The sequence below is a fragment of the Hibiscus syriacus genome, unplaced genomic scaffold (assembly GCF_006381635.1).
Source record: "Hibiscus syriacus cultivar Baekdansim isolate YM2019G1 unplaced genomic scaffold, ASM638163v2 tig00002237_pilon, whole genome shotgun sequence".
Lineage (NCBI taxonomy): Eukaryota > Viridiplantae > Streptophyta > Magnoliopsida > Malvales > Malvaceae > Hibiscus > Hibiscus syriacus.
The window spans coordinates 11,933,521-11,946,935 of NW_024061918.1; positions in this window are offsets into that span (position 1 = coordinate 11,933,521).

Below are 13,415 nucleotides of genomic sequence, written 5' to 3' on the forward strand. Positions count from 1 at the left end.
AAGTTAAGTCTAAGGTTTATTGGACCTTATCAGATTCTATGTCGAGTTGGTCCAGTTGCTTATCAACTTGAGTTACATCTTAGCTTAAGTGCATTCACGATGTCTTTCACGTTTCTATGTTGAGGTGTTACCGATCTGATCCGCCTTATATTATTTCTATTGAGGATGCTGAGCTGAGACCTAATATGAGTTATAAGGAAGAGCCTATTTAGATTCTTGCATATGAGGACCATGTCTGGAGAAGCCAACGTATGCTGATGGTTAAGGTTTTTTTTGGAGCAATCGTAATATTTCAGATGTCGCCTAGGAGACTCGAAAGTTCATGAAAGAGCAGTTTCATAATATGTTTCCACAAGGCAAAATTTGGAGATTGAAATTTTTTTAAGGGTATAGTTGTCACATTCTAATTTTTACGGAATAAATTAGAATATTTTAAAATTTTAGTATCGATTTGAAAGTTCTCAAAAGTAAAAGGTCTTATAATGTAATTTTCCCATAGATTGTTTAGAAACCCTTTTCATTTTGTTTTCCCCATTTTCCTTTTCGTGTAAACCCAATTGCGTTTTCTTTTTTTCTCTCCTAACAACTTTTATTATCGTTCTTGCTTAATTGCATTTTGGTTTTCGTTCCTTTGGCTGTGAAGTGCACCACTAATACCCTGTTATTCGTCGTGTTATTCTTGTTCTCCAAATGTCTCATTTTTTCATCGTTGATGATGTTAGTGTTTTCGGAGGAGAAATTTCGAGTTTCATTAAAAACCCCACCTCCGATGTGCTTTTTCATAAATCGACCTGGGTAATTAGTTCCTCTGCATCAAAAACGTAATTATGGAAATTTCTATCATAAATTGGCAACTGAAAGCACCACCATACGCTCCACGTACCGCTGTACGCATGTGGGAATGACTCTTCCGGTTCAAATAGTGAACCGACCTTGGACTGGTCCAGTTGAATCGACCTAATCGAACCAGCCTTGAACCTGTTGTCCTATTGACCTAGTAATCCGACCCATTGAATGTGACCCGACACATTAATTTTTGACTATTGATCGTAGACCATTGACTTTTTCATTTGAGTTTTATCATTAACCCCTAACTTCATGTTTTTGATCATCCTAAGTGCATTTCCATAGTCCGTTTTACCAAATTCTAACCCGGAAGCCCTGTTTTGCATCATTTATAACCTAAAGTCTTAATTATGTTTAGTAAATTATTATATTTTGGACTCACTTTTTGTAATTATGATATGAAGGTGAACGTGAGTCTCCATATTAATCTCCGATAGATCTCGACACCATCACTCAACTCAGTTCAATTTGGTACATTTGTCTTGAGATGCATGTAAATGTTATTTAGTGACTTTATAGTATATTTCTATTTTGATATACGTTGTATTCATAGAGTGGTATTATTATTTGGTCGCAGGACTTAATACTATCGATCATGGGAAGCGTATAGCTTAGTCGGCATTTATTAACAACTATTGAGGTGTCCCTTTGACCTATTTGATAAATTTAATATTTTATGTTAATATGCTGCTATATGTTACTATCTGTACACATGTTTGTAATATGATTATATTTATTTGTAATATATCTAAATTTTGATTAATGTTGTGTCACTATTAATTTGAATATTGATGCAGTTCTGTCATTGTATATGGGATTATATCCCTTCCTGATTCTATGTGGGATTATATCCCCATCCTGATTTTGCATGGGATTATATCCCCTTCTTGATTCTGCATGGGATAATATCCCCGTCATGATTCTACATGGGATAATATCCCCATCCTGATTCCATTTTGGATCTTATTTGGGTGCTAAATCCGCATTTTGACTTCTCTTTTTTGTTGGGATCCTCTTCGGACCCATCATATTACCCGAGACGAAAGGTAAAGTTGTGTGAATTTCCATGTTATAACTTTCTGGTAATGATTAATTCATTTAATGCTGTCTGAATTTAAATTGCATCACTATGACATATCTGTTTTACTTTAGAGGACACATTAAACTTTATAGCTCACTCTTTTAGTTTTTGTATTTTCAATTCCTTTCGGTTTTTAGGATACAATTGGTACTTGGAGGATTGACTAGTCACACATTTTCATTTTTAATATTGTATGGAAAATTTTAGATTCCATTTTATTTGTTATTCCATTATCCTTTTTCGTAAATTTATATGGGACTCTGGGTTTTTATACTTTAATTTACTGGATTTGGAATTTTCAACTGATTTTATGATACTTATATATTTTTTCTATGAACTATTGTACTGTTTGGATTATATTGATATTTCTGGCAATGATGTTGTAATATAAAACTTATGATTTCTATTAATTCAGTTTGTTGTGGCCTCCGAGATTTTGTCGTAACGTCTAGGCTAGGTATTGGTGGTTAAAAATAACTTTTTAGTATATGGATTTCTCATTGCCTCTTCAGTTGAAAGTTATTTGATTATCTTGTTGATATATCCTTGGACTTTTATGTTGGTTCTCTCATATTAATAGGTGTTTGCATTGATGAGTGTTTTATTTGGTTTGTATTTTTGTTATCAATTAATCTGTGTTACCTCTTTTTATAGTGCTAATTTGGGTTATTTAGGTTCGAATCTATACAAGACTCTATTTTGCAAGAAACAACAATTAAAAGGTGAATTGAATAGATTTTCTTATTTTTTGGGAGAAGTAGGCGCTAAATCTGATTAGAAGATCAATCCAAGTTCAAACTCTTATTAAATAATCCAATCAACAAGATGAAAGGAGAAAAGCAAGGCGAACCACAATTCTTTATGAATTAAAAGTTGTAATTAAATTCAAACATCTTAGATTTTATATTTAATTAGGATTTTTGTTTGCTTAAAATTTCAATTTAACTATTTATTATTAGGATTTCTTGTTTATTAATTAGGAATTAAGTGTTTTTAATTTTCTTAAGAGTTAGTATTTTATTTTCATTAGGTTATCTCAAAGCTATAAATACCCTCTAAGGGTAAAGCTTGAGACATGTTCAAAATTCACTATAGAACTGATTTTGGCCTTTTCTTTGTTTCAAATTCTTTTAACAAAATTATTTTATTCTTTATCTTTTTTCTTTTCCACACGCCAAGTATGAATTCTATCATACTGGCTAAACTTTTTCTTACCCGAAAGTTAAGCTACGACTAGATCCGATCTCGTGAGAATTGCAAAAGAGCTTCACATCTTCATATTCTTTCTTGATTTTCGGCAGAAAATGTGAGGCAACCGACCTTTATTCAAACATCACAAAATCTTTAATCCAAGGAGTGCGAACTGGCTTGATTGAAGTTGTGATCTACAGTTGGAGAGGAGAGTCGGCTTGTAGCAAATTCAATTCCCTTAGAAAAAACTTAGTGGCTATCTGGTAAGGGAAATCAAGATCGAGTTCGATTCTCATCAAGACACTATAATCTGAGCGCGGGCTTTTCCAGTTCCTAAAGTAGCATTGGAGTTAATATCGATAGTTGATATTAATCTAAACAAGGGCTAAATTTCAAGTATTGGCTTTGGAAATTAGTTCACCAAAGAGACCACTAAGTTACAAGGGTTGGGCCTTATAGAATGTAACTGGTTGGTAGGTATCCAAAGTAAGATCTATTTCATTGATCAAGACAGATTGAGGCAAAGCGAAGCTGGAGGCTATCACTCATCTTAATTCATTCTCTACAATTTACTTTTATTATTTTTACCTTAGTTTTATTTTATTTATTTTAGTTACCCGATTATTCCAAACCCCCTCTTTTTAATTCTTTTATTTTACAGGTTTCTTAGTCAGCATTAAATCAAATCTAAATTATAAATTTTTTAATCCTTGTGGACTGATGCTTCTTCTCTATTTTACGTTTATAGTTTACATATCTGAGAAGAAGGGATTAATTATTTGACAATTACAACACATTTCAAATTGGAGCCATTGCCGAGGATCATGGAAAAATTAATGAATAAATTTGTTTTGATATATGACTACAAAAAATTCGGGCAAACTAGTAGATTGGATACCTGATATCGAAGCATTAACCCATAAAATAAGCTCACATACACTACGAGAAAGGTGACGATAATAACTATAACAACAACAATCCAAATGAAATCCATAACCTAATTCGAAGGCATTTTTTGATACCGAGGCCTTTTCCGACATCAAAGAACACTTCAAAGATGGTTTGCTCTAGCATGAAACCACAGGTAGTATCTGATGATAAAATTAAACTCCGTGCTTTTCATTTTTCTTTAGTAGACTCAACTAAGGATTGGTTATTTTATTTACCTCATAATTCTATTAATACATGGGCTGATACGGTTCATCTTTTTTTAACAAGTTATTCCCTACAGCGAAAGTGAGTGAAATAAGAAGGAAAATCTTAGGACCACAACAAACAAATATAGAATCTTTATATTATTACTAGGAACGTTTCAAGAAACACTGCGTTAGCTTCCCACAACATGGACTGTCAGAGAAAACATTTCTTCAATATTTTTACGAAGGATTACTTCCTTTGAGATGAAGATGACTGATGCAACTAGTGGAGGAGCACTCGTTAATATGACTTCAAACGCAACCAAAAATCTAATCTCAACTATAGCTGCTAACTCTCAAGAATTTTGCTCTGCAAGTCAACTTACTCGACGGGTTCACGAGATAAGTACAATTTCATTGGAAAATAAAATTGACCAGTTAGATGATATTGTTCAATCACTCATTTAAGGTAAAATGACTACAACTAGACTTTGCAGAATATGTACAATGTCGAAATATCCCACATATTGTTGTTCGATGTTATTGGAAGACTCTACTGCATAAGTCAACGCAGTTGGAAATTTTTCAGGACCTCTCTAGAGACAATACAACCCAAACAAAATACCTATAATACGGGGTTGAGAAACCATCCAAACTTTAGCTATGCGTAGAACCAAAAGCCTCCTTAACAACAACCATATCAATCGAGGCCACCTTAACAACAGAAGTACCAATCTTCAAAACCCTCATTGGAATCCATCATTGAGAAGTTGGCACTGTCTCAAGAAAAGTTTCAAAATTGAACTAAAACATATCTTCAACAATTGGATAAGCAAATGATTAAACTGGCTCAAAGCATGGGACACATGGAATCGTAGGGAAAGCTACCATCTCAAACTGAGGCAAACCCATTAGAAAATATTAGTGCAATCACACTTCATAGTGGCACCATAATCATGCCAATCCCTAAAGAAATTATCGCAAATCCCAATAAAAAAAGAAAAAGAAGAACCAAGATCCCAGAGGAATCAAGAAGAGGTTGATGCAAGGGATAAAGAAAAAGAAAGAAAAGAAAACTCCCAGGAAGAAGATGAGAAAGTTAACGCATAATCCCTAGAGGAACAAGAAAGATTCATCACCAAATCCACCTACAATATCTCCCTATGCCGTGCCACCTCCCTTTCCCTCCAGTTTAGTAAAACGCGATAAACAAGCTGAGAAAAAGGAGATTCTTGATATTTTCCAAAAAGGTAGATATTAATATACTGCTTCTTAGAGTAATCTGAAAAGTGTCGTAGTATGCCAGATTTTTGGAAGACCTTTGCACAAACAAAATGAGACTTATCGGCAATGAAAAGGTAAATTTAGGTGAAACCGTATCCGTTTTTTTTCAACTTAGGCTTCCACCGATATTAAAGGGCCAAGTTATGCTTGTTATCCCTTGTAAAATCAACAAGACATGAATTAAACGTGCTATATGTGACCTTGGTCTTTAATTAATGTTATACACTTATTTGTCTACAACTCACTTTCTGCTGAGCCTTTGAAGGAAACTAGAGTAACGATTCAACTCGCTAATAGATCTGTCATTTATCCTGAGGGACTTCTTGAAAACGTTCTTGTTAAGGTGAATGAGTTAATTTTTCTGACTGATTTCTATTTCATCGACATGGAAAATTATCAAATCAATTCTTCTTTTGAGATCCTTCTTCCCACCCATTCTTCTGCACTTCACATACAAAAATTGACGTTGATAGTGGAATTATTTGGAATTCAATGGAGAGGTTGTAAAATTTGATGGTTACAAAGCGATGAAGCATCCAAATAATGTTGCAAGCATTAATTTTCTAGATGTTATTGAACCTTTTGTGGATGATTTTATTGAAACTAACTTATTTAGTGATTTGAACAGAGAATTAGAAAATCACGAAGAAGAAATCAGGGATTTAGAAAATATATTTTCTACCCAACCTGATTTGTGCCTAACCCAGTCCAAATCAAAATTGTTACCTTCAATTTTGCAGGAACCACAAATTGGGTTGAAACAATTACCGGATCATGTCAAATATGCATTCCTAAGAGACAATGTTACCCTTCTGGTTATAATTTCAAATAAATTTTAAATGAGGAGGAAGAGGATTTGGTGACAGTTCTACGTGCTCACAAGGATTTGTTTCAAAGGACTTAGTCCCTCGATATACATACACAAGATTAAAATTAAAGAAGGCACAAAACCATCCTGAAAAGGACAATGAAATTTGAATCCTCCAACGATGGAGACGGTGAAGAAAGAAATCCAAAAACTTTTAGACGCCGATGTCATCTACTCGATATCTGACAATAATTAGGTAAGTCCAGTCCATTTTGTTCCTAAGTAAACTAGAGTAACGATAGTTGAAAATTCTGAAGGCGAACTAGTTCCTACACGAGTTCAAAACGGATGGAGAGTTTGCATCGATTATAGGAAGTTGAATTCACTTACTCGAAAATATCACTTTTTGTTTCCTTTTACTGATAAAATGATTGAACGATTAGCTGGTAAATCTCACTATTATTGTCTAGATGGTTTTTTAGGATTCTTTTAGATTTTAGACACACCGGAAGATTAAGAGAAAATAATCTTTACATGTCCCTTTGATACCTTCACTTATCGGTGAATGTCGTTTGGCCTATGTAATGCCACAGATACATTCAAGAGATGCATGCTTAGTATATTTTTTGATTATGTAGGGAAAGAAATTGAACTTTTCATGGATGACTTTATGGTATATGGTAATTTCTTTGATGAGTGTCTCTTGAATTGAACTAATGTGTTAAAATGATTTATTCATGGTTTATAAAGGTTTATTCATCGTCACATTGTTTCTGCTGATGGATTTGATAAGGTAAAAACTGATATTATCCGCTCACTCCCATACCCCATAACTATGAGGGAAGTTAGTTCTTTTCTTGGACTTGTAGGATTTTATCGTAAGTTTATAAAGAATTTTTCCAAGAAAGTGTAGCCACTTTGCAAGCTTTTACAAAAGGATACACCTTTCAATTTCAACGATGAATGCAAAGAAGCTTTCGACATCCTAAAGAAAAACCTTATCTCGATACCTATAGTTCAACCTTCTAATTGGGATTTTCCCTTAAAATCATGAGCGACACAAGTGATTCAAGCGTATGAGCTGTGCTTAGACAAAAAATCAGCAAAACCCCCCCACGTTATAGCCTATGTATATAGGAAACAAGACGTGACTCAACGAAATTACTCAAATACTAAAAAAACTCTTTGCCATTATTTTTACCTTCTATAAATTTCGTTCTTATCTTCTTGGTGCTAACATAATTGTTTATTTTGATCATACAACTTTAAAATATCTAATGAATAAGAAAGAAGAAAAACCACACTTAATTATATGGATTTTACTCTTATAAGAAGTTAATCTTCAAATCAAAGATAAGAAATGATGTGAAAACTTAGTCACAAACCATTTGAGTTGACTTCTCATCTCTCATCTTGATGCACCAATTCAAGAAAAATTGTCCGAGGAACATCTATTTTTGGTGTAAACAACTACCCCATGGTATGCCGACATAGTTAATTACTTAGCCACATGAGTACTCCCATCCGACTATCACGATCCAAGGTAAACCTATCAAACGAGAGTCTAGATTTTATATTTGGGATGATCCAAATCTTTGGAAACATAGCTCAAATAAGGTAATTCGTCGTTGTATTCACGAAATTGAGGTAAATTCTATCCTTAAATTTTGTCATTCTTATTCATGTGGATGCCAATTTGGACCAAAAAGAAATGCACATAAAATTCTTGAATGTGGATTTTACTGGCATAACATTTTTTGTGATGCATATGTATTTTGTAAATCTTATGAAAAATGTCAGCTCACATGATATTCAAGATGCCTCTTAATCTGATAATTATTTGAGAAATATTTGATGTGTGTGGCATTGATTACATGGGACCATTTACTTTGTCATTTGGAAATTGTTACATAATTCTAGCCGTTGATTATGTCTCAAAATGGGTAGAAGCTAAAGATACTCACAATAATGATGCTAAAACTACTACTCAATTTCTAAAGAATTTTATTTTTTTCGAGATTTGAAACTCCAAGAGCGATAATCAGTGATTGAGGAACACATTTTGTTAGTTGGATCATCGATATATTAATGAAGAAATATGGAGTCACTCAATGAATCGCAAAAACATATCATCCTCAAACTAATGGAAAATCAAAAGTATCAAATCGAGAAATTAAATCAATTCTTGACAATATTATAAAGCCAAATAGAAAGGATTGGAGATTGAAACTTAACGATGCTTTATGGGCATATCGCACTGCTTACAAAGGTCCCATCGACATGTCTCCATATCGCCTAGTCTATGGTAAACCATGTCTGATGTGATCCCAAAAGCCCTAACTTTCTTCTTGATCTGATTAAATCATTGAAGTTCACCAAGGCTGATTCAAAGGGAGTTCTACCTTACTTCATCATATGCCAGCTCATTTATGCAATATATTTTATCATATGTTTGTATTTACCTCCTAGGATATGCTTATCATATGATATCATTCATTGCATGAATTTGCATGAGTTTTATTAGTTGCATGACATTCATTGCATTTAATAAGTGTGATGTTCATTTAAGCATGCATTGCATTTAAAACATCTAGTTCATTTAGGGAAGTGGTTCATTTATGCATGTTTAGATCATTTAGTAAGCTACTTCATTCATTCATCTAGTTCATTGAATAAAGTTAGTTCATTAATTAAACTAATTCATTCATCAAACTAGTCCATTTATTAGACTAACTCTTAATTATTCCATGCATGTTTTCAATTAAATATTGAATAAAGTTCACCTTTGTGTCTAGGTGCATGAGAGAAGTTGAACGGTTTCAACAAATGCAAGAATATCAGTCAGAATGTATTCTAATTATGGATGTGATAAAGACGTTTTTGGGTCCATAAATCAATTGGACATTATTCCTATATGTCTTAGCTTTCCAACGCCTTTTGAATCACCTCAATCCGATATCGAGAGCTTGAGATATGATCGATTTACTGAAGACAATGCAGGCTGGAATTTTCATTACGGGAATTTCATGCATGGATGATTTGGATGAATTTGAGTCAAGGAAGAGTCCTTTCATCTTCTACCAAGAGACAAACAATTGAAGGCTATCTTAATGCTTCTATTCAAATCAATTCGAGGATTAATTCTTTTCATCTTTTCAAGGCTATTCATATTCTTGGAGTGACAATGCATTCAATCCTTCATAATTCACCTATTCAAGTCTTATTTATCATTCTTTGAAGGCTATTCACGTGCTACCAAGGAACAAACAATGAAGACTGATTTTATTTCATTTAATCACCAAATTAAGTGATAAAATCAGCGAGGAATTTGAAGAGACAAGCTGATTTGGACATGTAGGAATTCCACATTCATCCTATGACTTCATTTATCCTCTTTTCTTTCATTTGCAAGCAAAGCAAGGCAACCCAAGAGTCACCCCTCCTTTTTGGATGAATTTAAGGCTATAATTATCTCAAATTAAAGTTTAATTCATCCATTTTCAATCTACATGGCTAGCCATCAAAGGATAAGAAGAATGACAAGTCATTTAATTGAACTCAATTGCATTTAGGTGATTGTTTTATTTTGATTGTAAAAACTCTTCATATGGTGTCTATCAACACTATAAATAGGCACTTCCATGGCATTTTTACTTAGAACTTTTTGCATAATAAACTCTTTGAAAGGTTGCTTTCATTGTAGTTCTTGGATTAGAACTCTATCGGTTTCTTGTCAGTCTTGAAGCTTTCCTCCATTTCATTTTATTATAATGTTAGTTCCTAGCTCATCTATAGCTAGTGGTTCACTTTCCATCTACTTCCACTTCGATTCCATGTCTTTATATTGTTGGTACCTAACTCCATATAGTTAGAGGGTCACAATCCGATTTCTTTTCAATCCATCTTACACATTGCACACCATTACCAACCCATACCTTTGCAATACTTCAATTCCATCCAAACTACAACTTCCATCATATTACGTACTAAACCAAATCCTAAAATTCATTTCCATATCAATCCTTCATTTCCATTACATCTCTATCTTTCATTAACATCTTACAAGTAATGATTTCTAGGTTCAAAGCAAGCAATTCAATCTCTTACTATAATCACGATCGGGCAATCATATATATGACTCAAAACTCATAATCAAGATCATGTCATTTGGCGTCAGAGATAGCCGATTCAATAAGCGTATCGTATCATTTTCTCTCTCCCAGGTTAGTAAAATAAAATAAAATAAAACAAAAGAAAAAAAATTAAAGAGAGATGGAGCAATTCTTTTCATCTTTAAAGAAAAAAAAATACTTCATCTTTATATTCCATTATTCAATTTTGTTACCTTTACTTACCATCTGTTTTCCTTGTAGCCAATTTCTTTTCACTATCCTTGCTACCTAGCCACACTTGTTTCAGCCAAAAGGCCATAAGACCAATTGAAACCTTAAGGGAGTTACACAAGAACATTAAAGGAAAGAAAGAGTGGTAAAAGGCAAGAGTGAACATCAAGGGTAAAAACCATCCCGAGTGAAACACGAGTGGAGTGACATTAATTTTTTTTCTTTGGAGTGTATTGGTGAGGTTTTATGTTGGTGAGGTCTATTTTTAATTTTTTATTACTAATCATGTCTCGTACCTCTAGAGAAAATTCTCATATTTCAGGAGGTGACGACCAAAATGATGGTGGTGCACCAAATTTGCAAATGCAAGCCATGTCAAGAGAGATAAGGAGTTTGTTTCAAAAGCATCTCGACCCAATCTCAAAGAAATTGGAGAGAATGATTGAACAATCTTCTTTTTCACAAAAACGTCCATCGAAGATCAAAACACAACTAAAAGAGAGAGATGACAATCGATATTTTTCTAGTTTTACACCCAATTGCAGCAGAAGATCTTACAAGGAGGACCCCAATTTTCTAACAAGAAGCAACGTCAAAAGTTCAACACGAAGTGAGCCAAGGAATTTTGATAATTTTGATAATTTCGAGTGTGTTTTGATAATTTTGTCAAAGAAACACAATTGCAATAAAAACTACAAAAAGAAAGTGTTTGCAAAAAAGAAGAAGAAACGAGAGTTGAAAAAGACATTGAGAGCAAAAGAAAAAGAAATTAGAGTTAAAAAGGTTGAAAGTGTGGTTGGAAAACTTGGAAGTGAAAAGAAATAATATCGAAAAGAAGAGGAAACATAAATTTCATCTCACACAAACCTTTTTTCCTCATAGTATTGGTTTATCATTGCATAATCATGAAAACACTTCAAAGGACATTCAGAACTCATCACTAGTCATAGAGATAATCAAACATCAACCATGCCTAGATTATATTTCAAGAGATGATACAATGAAGTTTTTCATCATCAAAGACATCCAGCAACAACCACCAATCAAGATTATCAAGCATCCTCCATGCTTTGATATTCTCATTTTATTTGTTATCAATCTACAACAAATTTTCTTATTAGTGGAATATAGGTTATTGTTACTTAAACTTCAATTTACGTCACTAGATGAATTTTGTGACGTAAAAGTCGATGTCACGACGATCGTCACCCTTGGTTTGTCACTAAATGTCAAAAGTGACGATGTATATGTTATCGTCATGTATTGTTAAATATATAGTGACGCTTATGAATAACATCATAGTTTAATTTACATTCAGTGGCAATTACTTTTGTCACCAAATGATGTACCTTTTCGTCATTAATAAATCATATTGTCACCAATAACGCAATAATTTCATTGTATACGTGATGAAGAGAAAATTTTCATATTATTAGTAACGTAGTATATCATCACCTAATACTAGCATGGATGAGATTTCTATATAACGTCAATATATAATTAATATTCAATGACAACTAATTATATCACTAAATTATGAAAATTTTTGTTATTGATGATTTATATCATCACGGATAATACAATAAAATCAACATATATGTGACGAAAGAGATATTGTCGCATTTTTAGTAACATAATATAAATGTTACCTAATAATATTATGAATGACGTTTATGCATAACTTCACTTTATAATTTATATTCTATGAATGTTGGTTACGTCACTAAATTAAATAAGATTTTGTTATTGATAATTTATATTGTCACAAATAATGCATTAAAATCAACTTATATGTGACGAAAGAGATATTGTCACATTTTTAGTGACATAATATATCGTTACCTAATAATATTATGAATGATGATTATGCATAATGTCACCAATATAGTGGCAAAACCAAAAATTGTCACATTTTTAATGATAATATATATTAAAATAAAATTATTTATACAAATATAAATAAAAAAATAGTTCACTTATTGCAAAATAATAAGATTTAAACAAATATTTCACTAAATAAATAATAATTTAATTTCTATAAGTATAAAAATGTTTAAATGTTTACAAAAAATAAAAATAATATGATAATAATAGACTTGTGGAATATTTCGTTCTAGGAATCTCAAACCAAACCTTGAGTCAGTTGTGATTCTGTTGATGTTGAGTTTGTGGTATCATTTGAAACTACAAATTAAAAATAATCAACATTAGTTACTACAATTAATATTATATAATAATTTTTATTTGATTAACTAAATTGTTTACCAGAAAATTTAAGCGATGGCACTTGAATTCCAACAACTAACAAAGCAGATCTCATAGCTTCCATTTGAGTTTGAATCAATTCAAAATTCGACTTATAGTCATTAAGTTCATCTTCTTTATTCTTCAAACTCCTTTTTAACTCAATTGCATCTGCATTTGAATTTGTTTTCTTAGGCTTTGGCCCATATCCAAGCTCTGGAATGTATCCTGGTCTCGTACCAAGTACCTCATCCATTATATCATCAATATTCTTAGTCTATGCTCCTTCTTCAACTGGAGTTGATTGCAACTCCACCATTTTCTCCTGAAAAAGTCATTCATAAATAAAATAATCCTTAGATGAAAAATTACAATTTAATACTTAATTTTGTGAGGTCTTACATATTTTGCTTGTGTCTCAGATGTTGTCCATCCTTTGTTATTTGAATATTGAGTTGCCTTGAAGAAATCCATCCTAGTTG